This window comes from Mobula birostris, chromosome 13, assembly GCF_030028105.1.
Source record: "Mobula birostris isolate sMobBir1 chromosome 13, sMobBir1.hap1, whole genome shotgun sequence".
Classification (NCBI taxonomy): domain Eukaryota; kingdom Metazoa; phylum Chordata; class Chondrichthyes; order Myliobatiformes; family Myliobatidae; genus Mobula; species Mobula birostris.
Window position 1 is genome coordinate 19,755,128 of NC_092382.1, and position 11,609 is coordinate 19,766,736.

Here is an 11,609-nt window from a genome sequence, read left to right on the forward strand (position 1 = left end):
GATAGAGTTCTTTGAGGAGGTGACCAGGCATATAGATGAGGGTAGTGCAGTGGGTGTGATCTACATGGATTTTAGTAAGGCACTTGACAAGGTTCCACACTACAGGCTTATTCAGAAAGTGAGAAGGTATGGGATCCAGGGAAGTTTGGCCCGGTGGATTCAGAATTGTCTCGCCTGCAGAAGGCAGAGTGTCGTGGTGGAGGGAGTACATTCGGATTGGAGGGTTGTGACTAGTGGTGTCCCACAAGGATCGGTTCCCGGACCTCTGCTTTTTGTGATTTTTATTAACAACCTGGATGTGGGTGTAGAAGGGTGGGTTGGCAAGTTTGCAGTCGACACAACAGTTGGTGGTGTTGTAGGCAGTGTAGGGGATCGTCGAGGATTACAGAGATGCATTGATAGGATGCAGAAGTGGGCTGTGAAGTGGCAGATGGAGTTCAAACCGGAGAAGTGTGAGATGGTACACTTTGGAAGGACAAACTCCAAGGCAGAGTACAAAGTAAATGGCAGGATACTTGGTAGTGTAGAGGAGCAGAGGGATCTGGGGGTACATGTCCACAGATCCCTGAAAGTTGCCTCACAGGTGGATAGGGTAGTTAAGAAAGCCTATGGGGTATTAGCTTTCATAAATCGGGGGATAGAGTTTAAGAGTGGCGATGTAATGATGCAGCTGTATAAAACTCTGATTAGGCCACACTTGGAGTACTGTATCCAGTTCTGATCGCCTCACTACAGGAAGGATGGGGAAGCATTGGAAAGGCTACAGAGGAGATGTACCAGGATGCTTCCTGGTTTAGAGAGTATGGATTATGATCAGAGATTACGGGAGCTAGGACTTTACTCTTTGGAGAGAAGGAGGATGAGAGGAGACATGATAGAGATGTACAAGATTTTAAGAGGAGTAGACAGAGTGGACAGCCAATGCTTCTTCCCCAGGGCACCACTGCTCAATACAAGAGGACATGGCTTTATGGTAAGGGGTGAGAATTTCAAGGGAAATGTTAGAGGAAGGCTTTTAGCTCGTAGAGTGGTTGGTGCGTGGAATGCACTTCCTGAGTCAGTGGTGGAGGCAGATGCACCAGTGAAATTTAACAGACTACCAGACAGGTATATGGAGGAATTTAAAGTGGGGGGATTATATGGGAGGTAAGGTTTAAGGGTCGGCACAACATTGTGGGCTGAAGGGCCTGTATTGTGCTGTACTATTCTATGTTAACTGAATTGAATTTGGAGTATTGCATTCTATCAGAGGATAATAGGTTTAGATGGTGAGTGGAAGAGGTTTAAGAAGAGATTGGACAATCTAAGACTTAAGGATATTTTTTATGGAGCGGCACAGGCTGAGGAAGGGCTGATAGAAGTTAATGGGAATATGGGAGGCACGGAAAGAGTGGAAAGCCGGTATTCTTTCCCTGAGGAGCATATGTCCAATACTAGAGAGCATGCATTTAATATGAAGTGGGTAGGGGACTACATTATAAAATTTGTTTTTGGCACTCTTTATTTATTTTGTAATTTAGTCCAATTCTGTATCTGTTCTTTGCACTGGTGCTGTTAAAAACGAACAACTTGTATAACACAATGATGTTAATACGAATCATAAGGTTGAAAGAAGGTGTGTGGTGCAAGTAGTGTTTTCATACTAATTAGTGATGGGTGTGTGGAGGTCACTGAGGCAGATGTGATGGAGACTATCAGACACCACATCAATATGCGGAGAATAGAGTGCGATGGCCTTCCATAGACAAATGGGATTGGTTTAGTTAGTCATGCAAACACCAGTTTGATCAATTCAGAGCAATGCAGTGAGCAGAGGGCCTGTACCCGTGTTGTACTGGTCAGCTGGGGTACCGTGTGCATGTCTGAACGCCCGCCATCGGAAGCACTTGATTAACCTATAATAGTGCCGTAAGAATTCACAACTTTGTTGCCAGGACTGGAGGACTGGGGTCAGACGGAAACCAGGTGGAGACTGTGCACTGATCCATAAACTGAGGGTGATTCTCCCCTCGGCCACTACAGGCCCTATAGGCATGATGCGATGTAATGGGAGACAAGTCACACAGGTTGTGCATTAGAGAAACTGTTCGACATAATTCACAAGCATCGTCATTGAGCTGTGTTTGCTTTAAAAGGCTGCGTCTGACGGAATGACGGGAGTGTAAGGCGATTGCTTTTGGTTTGCTCGTAATGGAAGGAAGGGGCTGCGGGTTTTGTGAAACACACAAAGTGACTCAGGTACGTGTTATTCACAACATCCTACGGGCCTACAGTGGTTGTGCCCTGACTGCAAAGCTACGAAAATGCACGTGAATTTTCTCCCTTACACCACCTCCAGTCCCAAGTGACTGTAGGTAGTACAGAAACAAGACTCGTCTCTCCATTGGGGCTGTATTGTAGACCCGAGTAGTCGGCCGGAACTTCAACTGTCACCGTCCAGGTTAGCTGAATCTCTGCTATTTTTAATTGTCATCATTTAGTTGCTGCCGGTCGATGGGACGTTACACCCGTGACTATCACCTGTAAAATCGGCCAGTGAATGCGAGCAACGAGAGCCCGGACTGGAGACACCTCTGTCCCGTGTTCTCCTCAGTGCGCGGCTTTATTCATGAACTGCAACACTAAGGTGACCGGATATTTCACCGCGATGATCATCTGCTCCCTGAATTTCGACTGAGTCACCGCGTAAATAAAGGTGTTCGTGCAGCAGCTGAAATTCCTCAGCAAAACCCCGACGCGGTGGAAGATCCATTCAGAATCATTAAAATTGAATCCTATTCCTGTGATCTCATAATACATGAAATTTACAACGCACGTCATCCACAGGAGGATGAAGCTGCCGGAGAGGGTAAAGAGTAAAACCACAGACCTCCTCCTGCTCTCCATCTCCGGGTCGCTGCTGTTCTCCGCCTTGCTCTGACCCTTCAGCCCCTTACGGACTCGACTGGCCACTAAAATGTGCCTGACTGTCAGAGCGTTGAGCAGCAGAATCACAGCGAAAGGGATGAACGGAGTTAAAACCGTTTCAAGCCAACCATCCACTGTCCACCAGGGGTCATTCACAACATAGTCCATGATTTCACAGAACCATAGTACATTGTCGATTATCTCTCCGGGTTCCCATACGAAATAGCGGGTAATGTTTTTCAAACAGCACAGTATGCAAGTCGTCGTTAGAACCACAGTCGCGGTTTTCCCGGTGCAATATTTTGTTTTCAGCTTCTGGCAGCAAATCGCCACAAACCGATCAAAAGTGAAAGCAACGGTGAACCAGACAGAACAGTATGTGGCTATGAACCTCAGTACCTGATTAACCCTGCATATCGGGGTAATGTTCAGGAAACTCAGCGGAAAGTAATAATCTTTGATTCGAAACAAAATGACCTCAGTGACAACAGTTCATAGATCCGCCGCTGCCATGGCCACCAGGTAGCGGGTGGTGCAGGTAGAGAGGCCGCACTTCCCCCGAGACAGGATCACAATCGCCACGGAATTTACTGTGGAAAGAGAAGGAAAGATGAGAACAAACACTGGACATTACTGAACACATTCTCCGGCAATCAACACATGATCAAGAGCGCGAGCATTGATAACGGCTGCTAGAAACATAGAAACATGGAAAACCTACAGCACAATACAGGCCCCTAGACCCACAAAGCTCTGTCGAACATGTCCCTACCTTAGAAGTTACCTTGGGTTACCCATAACCTTCTATTTTTCTGAGCTCCACGTACCTGTCCAGGGGTCTATAAAAAGACCCTATCCTATCCGCCTCCACCACTGTCGCCGGCAGCCACCACGCTCTGCGTTTAAAAAAAAAACTTACCCCTGATATCTCCTCTGTACCTACTTCCAAGCACCTTAAAACTGTGCCCTCTTGTTCTAGGCATTTCAGCCCTGGGGAAAAAACTCTTAACTATCCACATGATCAATGCTAATCTAACACCAGACACAGGTCCTGCTGTCTTTGACCTGCCATCTTCAGTGCGGAGATAAAACGATTTGTGGGGAAGCGTGGGCGATAAAAACGAGCTGCACGAACAACAACGATCTGTGCTGATTCCGATTCCAGTCGGTGAAGGGGCCGGTGGCATTGATTTAACCATGACTGAGCAGGCCTCTAGAAATTCAGCATCTGTTGAGGCCGACGAGGGATCCGGCGGGACGCAACGCACGGAAAATACAGGAGAAAATCAGCAGGTCTGGCGGCATCCATGGTCAGTAATAGAAGTAACTTTTCGGGCCGAGACCCTTTGTCAGGACGAAACGGTGCTCCCATTTACGACCAGTCTCAGAGGCAAAGCAGGGACAACTTATCAACCAGAGGCTAAGTGGCTCGCTTAATGGATTAATCCTGCAGCATAGCTCAATTGGATAATACACGTCAGCAGATCCATGGACACGAGTTCCAGTGATCCAAAATTATTGATCAACAAGCAGAGGAATCAGACTCTAACAGACTCAAAACTTAGACGTGAAGCACAGGACCACGTGTTTACCTTGTTAACCGTGAACTTCCCAACATAAAACCTGACTTGTCGCACCATCCCGCCCGTCCGTCCCCAGCACTGGTACGACAGGATTCAAGGTCCATTAAATTCATCCCAATCACACGTTCCCGCAGAGCTCCTGTCTCCAGAACTGGGCAAGTCTGTACAAGGTCTAAATAAACCCTGCCAGATTCATTTTCCTGGAGAGCTGCCTGTCCCCAGATCTGGGACAACTCTTGACAATGTCCCATTAAAGCCCTGTTCGTCTCACCATCCCGGTGAACTGCCTGTGTCCGCCAGTGGGACAAGTCTGCTAAAGGTCTCATTAGAACTCTGCCAGTCCTGCTTCCACTCAGAGTTGCCTGTCCCCAGCACTGGGGCAGGTTAGCACAAGGTCTCATTAAAACCCTGCCAGTCTTAATTTCCAGGAGAGATGCCTGTTCCCAGCACCGGCAAATCTCTGGACAATCTCCCATTAGACCCTGCGTGTCTTACTCTCCCGGAGTGCTGCCTGTCCCCAACATTGGTACAACTCTGGAAAACATTCCATTAAAAACCTGCTGATTTTACTAACCCGGAGGGCTGTCTGTCCCAGTACCGGTAAAACTCTGCATCATCTCATTAAAACCCTGCCTGTATTACGTTTCCTGAGGTCTGCCTGCCCCCAGTACTGGTAAAGCTCTGGACAAGGTCCGACTAAAACTCTGCTCGTCACACTTTCCCGCTGACCGTCTGGTTCCCAGCACTGGTACAAATCTGGACAAGCTCCAATTAAAACCCTGTCAGTCTCGCCTTTCCGGAGACCTGCCTGTCTCCAGCACTGCAACACATGGCCAGGTCATATTAAAACCCTGCCATTCTCACTTTTCCAGAGACCTGCCTCTCTCCAGCACCGCAACTCAGGTCAATGTTCCATTCATACGTTGCCCGTCACATTTTCCCGGACAGCTCCCTGTCCCCAGATCCGGAACATCTTTGGAAAATGTCCCATTAAAACCCTGGCAATCTCATTCCGCAGAAATGCCTGTCCCCAGATCTGGGAAAACTCCAGCCATGTTGTTGTTAAAATACCACGTGTTCACTTTGTTTAATATCTCAGAAGCAGTGAAATTCAGATTGTAAAACCCCTCCCAGGCACACCTTCCCGGAGAGTTACCAATCTCCAGTACTGGTACAAGTTTTTCAGGGTGTCATTAAAGGACCAGATGTTCTCTATGATCAATAACTCGGAAACAGTCAACAACCCATTGCCTCACTGCCCCAGTCACACATTTCCGGACAGCTCCCTATCCCCAGCACCGTTAACACTACGGACGAGGTCCCACTAAAGGAAGGACAACGTTCGACTCGATCCTGTGAATCAGAGGAGAGACATAATTGTGAAAATGCAAACAATGGAAATTGAGATGGTAGTAAGGGGTGTAAATTACGAGAGACATTCTTCCAGCAAAGGGGATATTGTTTCAAACACCATCAGACCCAGCCCTCCACCTCATGCTGTGCCTGTGCGAATTTTGTCCATTGAGGAAATCCAGTGAAAGTAGAACAGCCGCTCCACTCTGATTCTGCAACGTAAACGCAACTCATCTCACCGAACCTTATCCCTCTCGCTCCCGATCACCAGTAACCACCCTCAGCTTCTTTGTGTGAAGTGTAGTAAATTTTGTCCTGGGTCAGAGACATGTCTACGTTCATAAGCAATGAGAGACGTGTGTTTTCTGAGAAAAGAACGTTGCTGCCTGCTATTTCCCTTATTCCTACCTGGAACTGAGAAAGGTAAAATGCAGGAATAGACCCTTCGTCCTACAGTGTTTGTACCAGGCGTGACGCCATATGAAACGGAACCGAACAGCCGACACATGATCAGTCTCCCTGCATTCCCGGCCTGTCCATGGCTCAACAATAATCTTGAGCATCTGGGTTCTCTGTTCTCAGATGCTTTCAGATCACTTGTGTTAGTTATTTTCTCCCAACAAGGTGTCTAAACCTTCCGAGGTTTATTATCAATGAAATGTGTTCCCATTGTAAATATGTACTTCACACGATCCATTTGTCAGAAACAAAATATTGAAGTAGGTAATGTCATTGTAGCTTGTGAAGTTGCATTGAAACACCTACTGTTACCACGGTCCCCTGGAGTACAAACTCTTGATTTAGATTGTCTTTAGGTGACCCCACTGACAGCGACTCCCAGAAAATGTCTTTTTGTGGTCATGAATGAGCACTTTCGTCTTCACCCACCTCTCCCAAGTTAGTCAGTGAATTTGTCACAGCCAGAACATTTTCGGGATCAGTCCAGCATCAACCCCTAACCATATTGTATGCCCATCAAACTTAGCTGTCAAGGTCCCACAGACACAGACACAGACAAACAGACACAGACACACACACACACACGCACACTCTCTCTCACGCAGACGCACACACACATGCACAGATAATCTCTCTCCCTCTCTCTCTCACGCACACGCTCATACATATACAAACGCACACAAAGATAAACCCAGAACTCTGTCTCTTTCTCTGTCTCTCTCTCCCCCTCTCTCTCTCACACACACGCACATGCATAAACATAAACAGGGGATGCTGTGGAGGGAGCTTCGCTCTGTGTCTGACCCTGGGAGTGTATCACGGGACGGTGCAGAGGAAGTTCCACTGTGTCTCTGACCTGGGTGTGTTTTGGGATGGAGTAGAGGGAGTTTTCACTCTGTGAATAACCCCACTCACTCTCTCACTCACACACACACACACATGCAAATAAACGCAAGTGCATCTGTGAAATTATTTGCCGATCTCCCTGTCCATGCCTTTCTTTTTCCACTCCGATCTCGTTAAACAAAGTATTGTACGGTGGAGTCAGCATGACGATTATGGGATAAAGAAATGGAAGAGACATTGAACTGCTGTATCTACAACAGTCACAGGACCATGTTGTAGAAACAAGAGATATTCGTAGCAGAATAACACAAAAAACAGTAAACTGGGAGAACGGAGAGCAATAGCCCAGCCTGCCAGAGAATGAAGAGAGGGTTGATATGCAGTTGACGTAAAATGCAGAATGAGTGAGAGAGAACGACAGCAGTGCGGAGACAATCGACAAACAGGAGACATTCAGTCCGATAATATGAGAGTGTGGGTTTTATTCTCCACCTGCCTGTCCCCGGTATAGTGTGAAGACGGTCTTCCCACCAGCAGCGACATCTGTCCTACATCTCCGAGTACACGACGGACATTCGACATGTCTCTGGAAAGGACAATGTCGTGGCGGACGCACTATCCAGACCTACCATACAGGCCCTGTCCCAGGGGGTGGACTATGCAGCGCTGGCGGATGCACAGCAGGCAGATGATGAGATCCCTAGTTACTGAACTGCGGTCTCCGGTTTGCAGCTCCAAGACCTCCCCGTAGGCCCAGGTGAGAGGACCCTACTGTGTGACGTAGCTACCGGACAAACCTCGCCCCGTCGTCCCAGCGACCTGGCACCGGCGGGTTTTCGAATCCATTCACAAGTTAGGGCACCGTTCCATCAGGACAACCATCCGGCTGGTCGCCAACAGGTTTGTGTGGCATGGACTATGTAAACAGGTCAGTGAATGGGCCAAAATGTGCATGCAGTGCCAAACGGCCAAGGTGCAGCGGCACACCAAGGCTCCGCCGCAGCGGTTCGAGCCCACCCACCGGAGGTTTGACCACATCCATGTGGATATCGTGGGGCCCCTGCCAATGTCGCGAGGAGCGCGGTACCTCCTAACTATGATAGGCCGGTTCACCAGATGGCCAGAGGCAGTCCCGCTCACCGACACCACCTCCGAATCCTGCGCCCGAGCACTGATCGTAACCTGGGTAGCACGCTTCGGGGTACCGGCCCACATTACCTCTGACAGGGGAGCCCAGTTCACCTCCAGCCTGTGGTCAGCTATGGCCAACCTTTTAGGATCACAGCTACACCACACAACTGCCTACCACCCACAGTCGAATGGACTAGTGGAGCGTTTCCACCGTCACCTGAAATCGGCTCTCATGGCCCGCCTGGAAGGGCCTAACTGGGTGGACGAACTTCCCTGGGTCCTGCTCGGAATCCGCACGGCGCCCAAGGAGGATCTGCACACCTCGTCGGCCGAGTTGGTGTACGGCGCGCCCCTGGTCGTCCCAGGAGAGTTCATACCAGCCCCAAGGGGGCAAGAGGAAGAACCCGCGGCAGTCCTGGACAGAGTAAGTGAGGGGCTCGGTAACCTGGCCCCCATCCCCACTTCACAGCACGGACAGAGGCCGACTCGCGCACCTAAAGACCTGCAGAACTGTAAGTTTCTTTTTGTACGACGGTGCGGACACCGGGCACCGCTACAGCGGCCCTACGAGGGGCTGTTTAAGGTGATCAGGAACAACGGGTCCACGTTCGTGCTGGACATTGGGGGGAGGGAGGAAGTTTACATGGTGGACCGACTCAAAACGGCCCATGTGGACTTGGCGCAGCCAGTCCAAGCTCAGACACCGCGGCGCGGGGGCAGACCTCCCAAACAGAGGCCGATCCAGACTGTGGACATTGGGGGAGGTATCGCCAGTTCCGGGGGGGGGCGGGCGGTGTTATGTGGCATTTTATGCATTCCCCGCAGCAGCCCCGCCCAGGGAGGGCGGGAACGGGAAGGCTTTAAAGGCAGGCCGCGAAGTTTGAATAAACCTCTTTCATCGCAACTCCAACTCACCGACTCCGTGTGGTTATTCTAGTGCTGTGTGTAACACACCGCTACAACATGTCCTCAATATGTGTTATTTACTCCGTTATTATTCTTATTATTGTTATTTATTTTTGTGTTTGCACAATTTGTTGTCGCTTGCACAGTCTGTTTGCCTGTTGCGTGCAGTGCTTCACTGATTCTGTTGTGTTTCTTTATATTCGCTGTGAATGCCCTCAATAAGATGAAATTCGGGGTGGTGGATGCTGTCATCTATGTACTTTGATAATAAATGCATTCTGAGCGTTTAACTTTAAACAGTAATATGGATTTTATTCAGCTTTCCGGTTTAGTATTACGATTATTTTTCCCTTTATAACTCAGGAAACACGTTCGGGATCTGCTGCTCACCAAGATCTTCCTGACTGTCAACACTTTAAATAGGAACTTTGAATAAAAGTCCCGCAATAAATATTGGCATGACTTCAATCGGGTAGACGTCATCAAAGTCTGGTGACGTAAAGGCATCCTGTCTGCATTCGATAGCCCGAGAAGTGCTGGCAATCATTTACTGAGTCTGAAATATATACAAGTGGGGGATGTTTTTTCAAGGAAAATCAGCAACAGTGTGATCGCTGCAAGGATTCTCTTCAATCTGCAAGAACTCGTTTTAAACTTCTGACAACATATGCCGACACACATTTGCATACCATATCCACTGCCAGAGACTCAACTGAAAGCGAATTACAAAAGGTACTGGCACTTGAAAACTCATGCATCTCAAGGGGTCAATAGTGTGATATGAAAGATGCTGCACCCAAGCTTTACAAAGCAATTATACCATCTATGAGATGCTGAAATGCTTTATTGAGATCCTGTAGACAAAATACAATGGCCCTACCCCACCTACTCACTTCGTTACTGCTCTGAAACCTCCGGCAAAGTTGTGCAAAAGTTCATCACAGCAAAAACCTTTGGTTTAGTACTCCGGTTGTCCACGATTTGTCAAGAATGCCTCAGCAGAACAAATAGTATTTACAGAATTTTAACGTGGTTTTCAGCACGATCCTGAATTAATTGCAAACTGAACACTTAACTCGTTTTTCCCAGATTGTACGCTGTGTCTATCTCCAGACAGACAATGGTTGGGGCGGTCATTGTTTAGCCTGTACGTCCAATCGGCGCTAAATACAGGAATCCGCATAGCTCATCGTAGCGATCCACTGTTGTGGGCTCCGGCTGGTCTCTGATTGGACACCAAGGTTCTACTGTCCCACGCGCACTGCAACGTGATATGTTATCTTGATCAATAGCAGATGCTGAATCAGGCAGGATCTGAAGACAGTCATAGAGTCGTGGAGAGGTACAGTACAGAAGCAGAGCATTCGGCCCATTATTGCCTGCCAAGATCACTTAAAATGCCAATTCTCATCGATATGCCTTAGACGTCCATATCCCTACTATCCTTGTACCAATTCAAACTTCTCTTAAAAGTTGAAACCGACCTCGCCTGCACTACCTGTGCAGGCAATTCATTCCCCACTCTCACGACCCTCGGGATGAGAAAGTTAACCCTCATGATCCCCTTCAATGTCTTACTTTTCTCCTTTAACCAATGACCTCTGGTTGTAGTCCCGCCCAACCTCAGTCGAAAAAGCTTCACTTTATCAAACCCCACGTAAGTGTGTATACTTCTATCAAATTTTCTTTCGATCTTCTACGGTCTAAAGAATACAATCTTGTCCTTTTCATTTTTTCCCTATAACCCTGGTGCTCCAGACCCAGCAAGATCATTGGGCATTTGACCTTGCACTGTTAATCTTTGTTTACATCTTTTCTGCAGGCAATGCACCAAATTGTGCTTCAACATCTTCTTATGTAACTTCAACATAACATCCCATCTTCAGTACTCAGTACATTGATTTATGAAGGATGAAGTGGCAATAGCTTTCTTTACGACCCTATCTACGTGTGACGCTACTTTCAACCAATTACTTACCTCTTGTTCCGAGATCCCTTAGTTTTGTCACAATTTTCAGTACCATACCTTTCACCATGTGAGATCCACCCTGAATGGTTCTACCGAAGTGCATGTTTCTGCATTAAATTTCACTTGCCTTTTCTCAGCCCACTTTTCCAGCTGCTGATCCCGCTGCAAGGCATGATGGACTTCCTCGCTGTCCCCTACACCCCCAAACTTGATGTCATACGCAAATGTGCTGATCGTTGACCACACTATTATCCAGACCACTGACATAGATGGCATAGGACCCAACACCTCTCCCTGCGGCACGCCACCAGTCACAGACTTATAAACCAGTCCCCGACTTCTCTTTCGGTTCGCCTTGGTCTCCATTCTCCAGGCAGTCGGCGAAATCGCTCTTCCCCTAATCATTTTGTGCTTGCGGCGTTGGAGGAGATCTTCGGCCGCCGGAAACCTAACCT

At 48.2% G+C, this 11,609-nt stretch overlaps 1 pseudogene; it reads right to left on the bottom strand.

Moving 5' to 3' along the window:
* Positions 1 to 2,589: 2,589 nt before the first annotated feature.
* On the bottom strand, positions 2,590 to 11,257 carry LOC140207836 (probable G-protein coupled receptor 139; annotated as a pseudogene).
* Between the last annotated feature and the right edge of the window lie 352 nt (positions 11,258 to 11,609).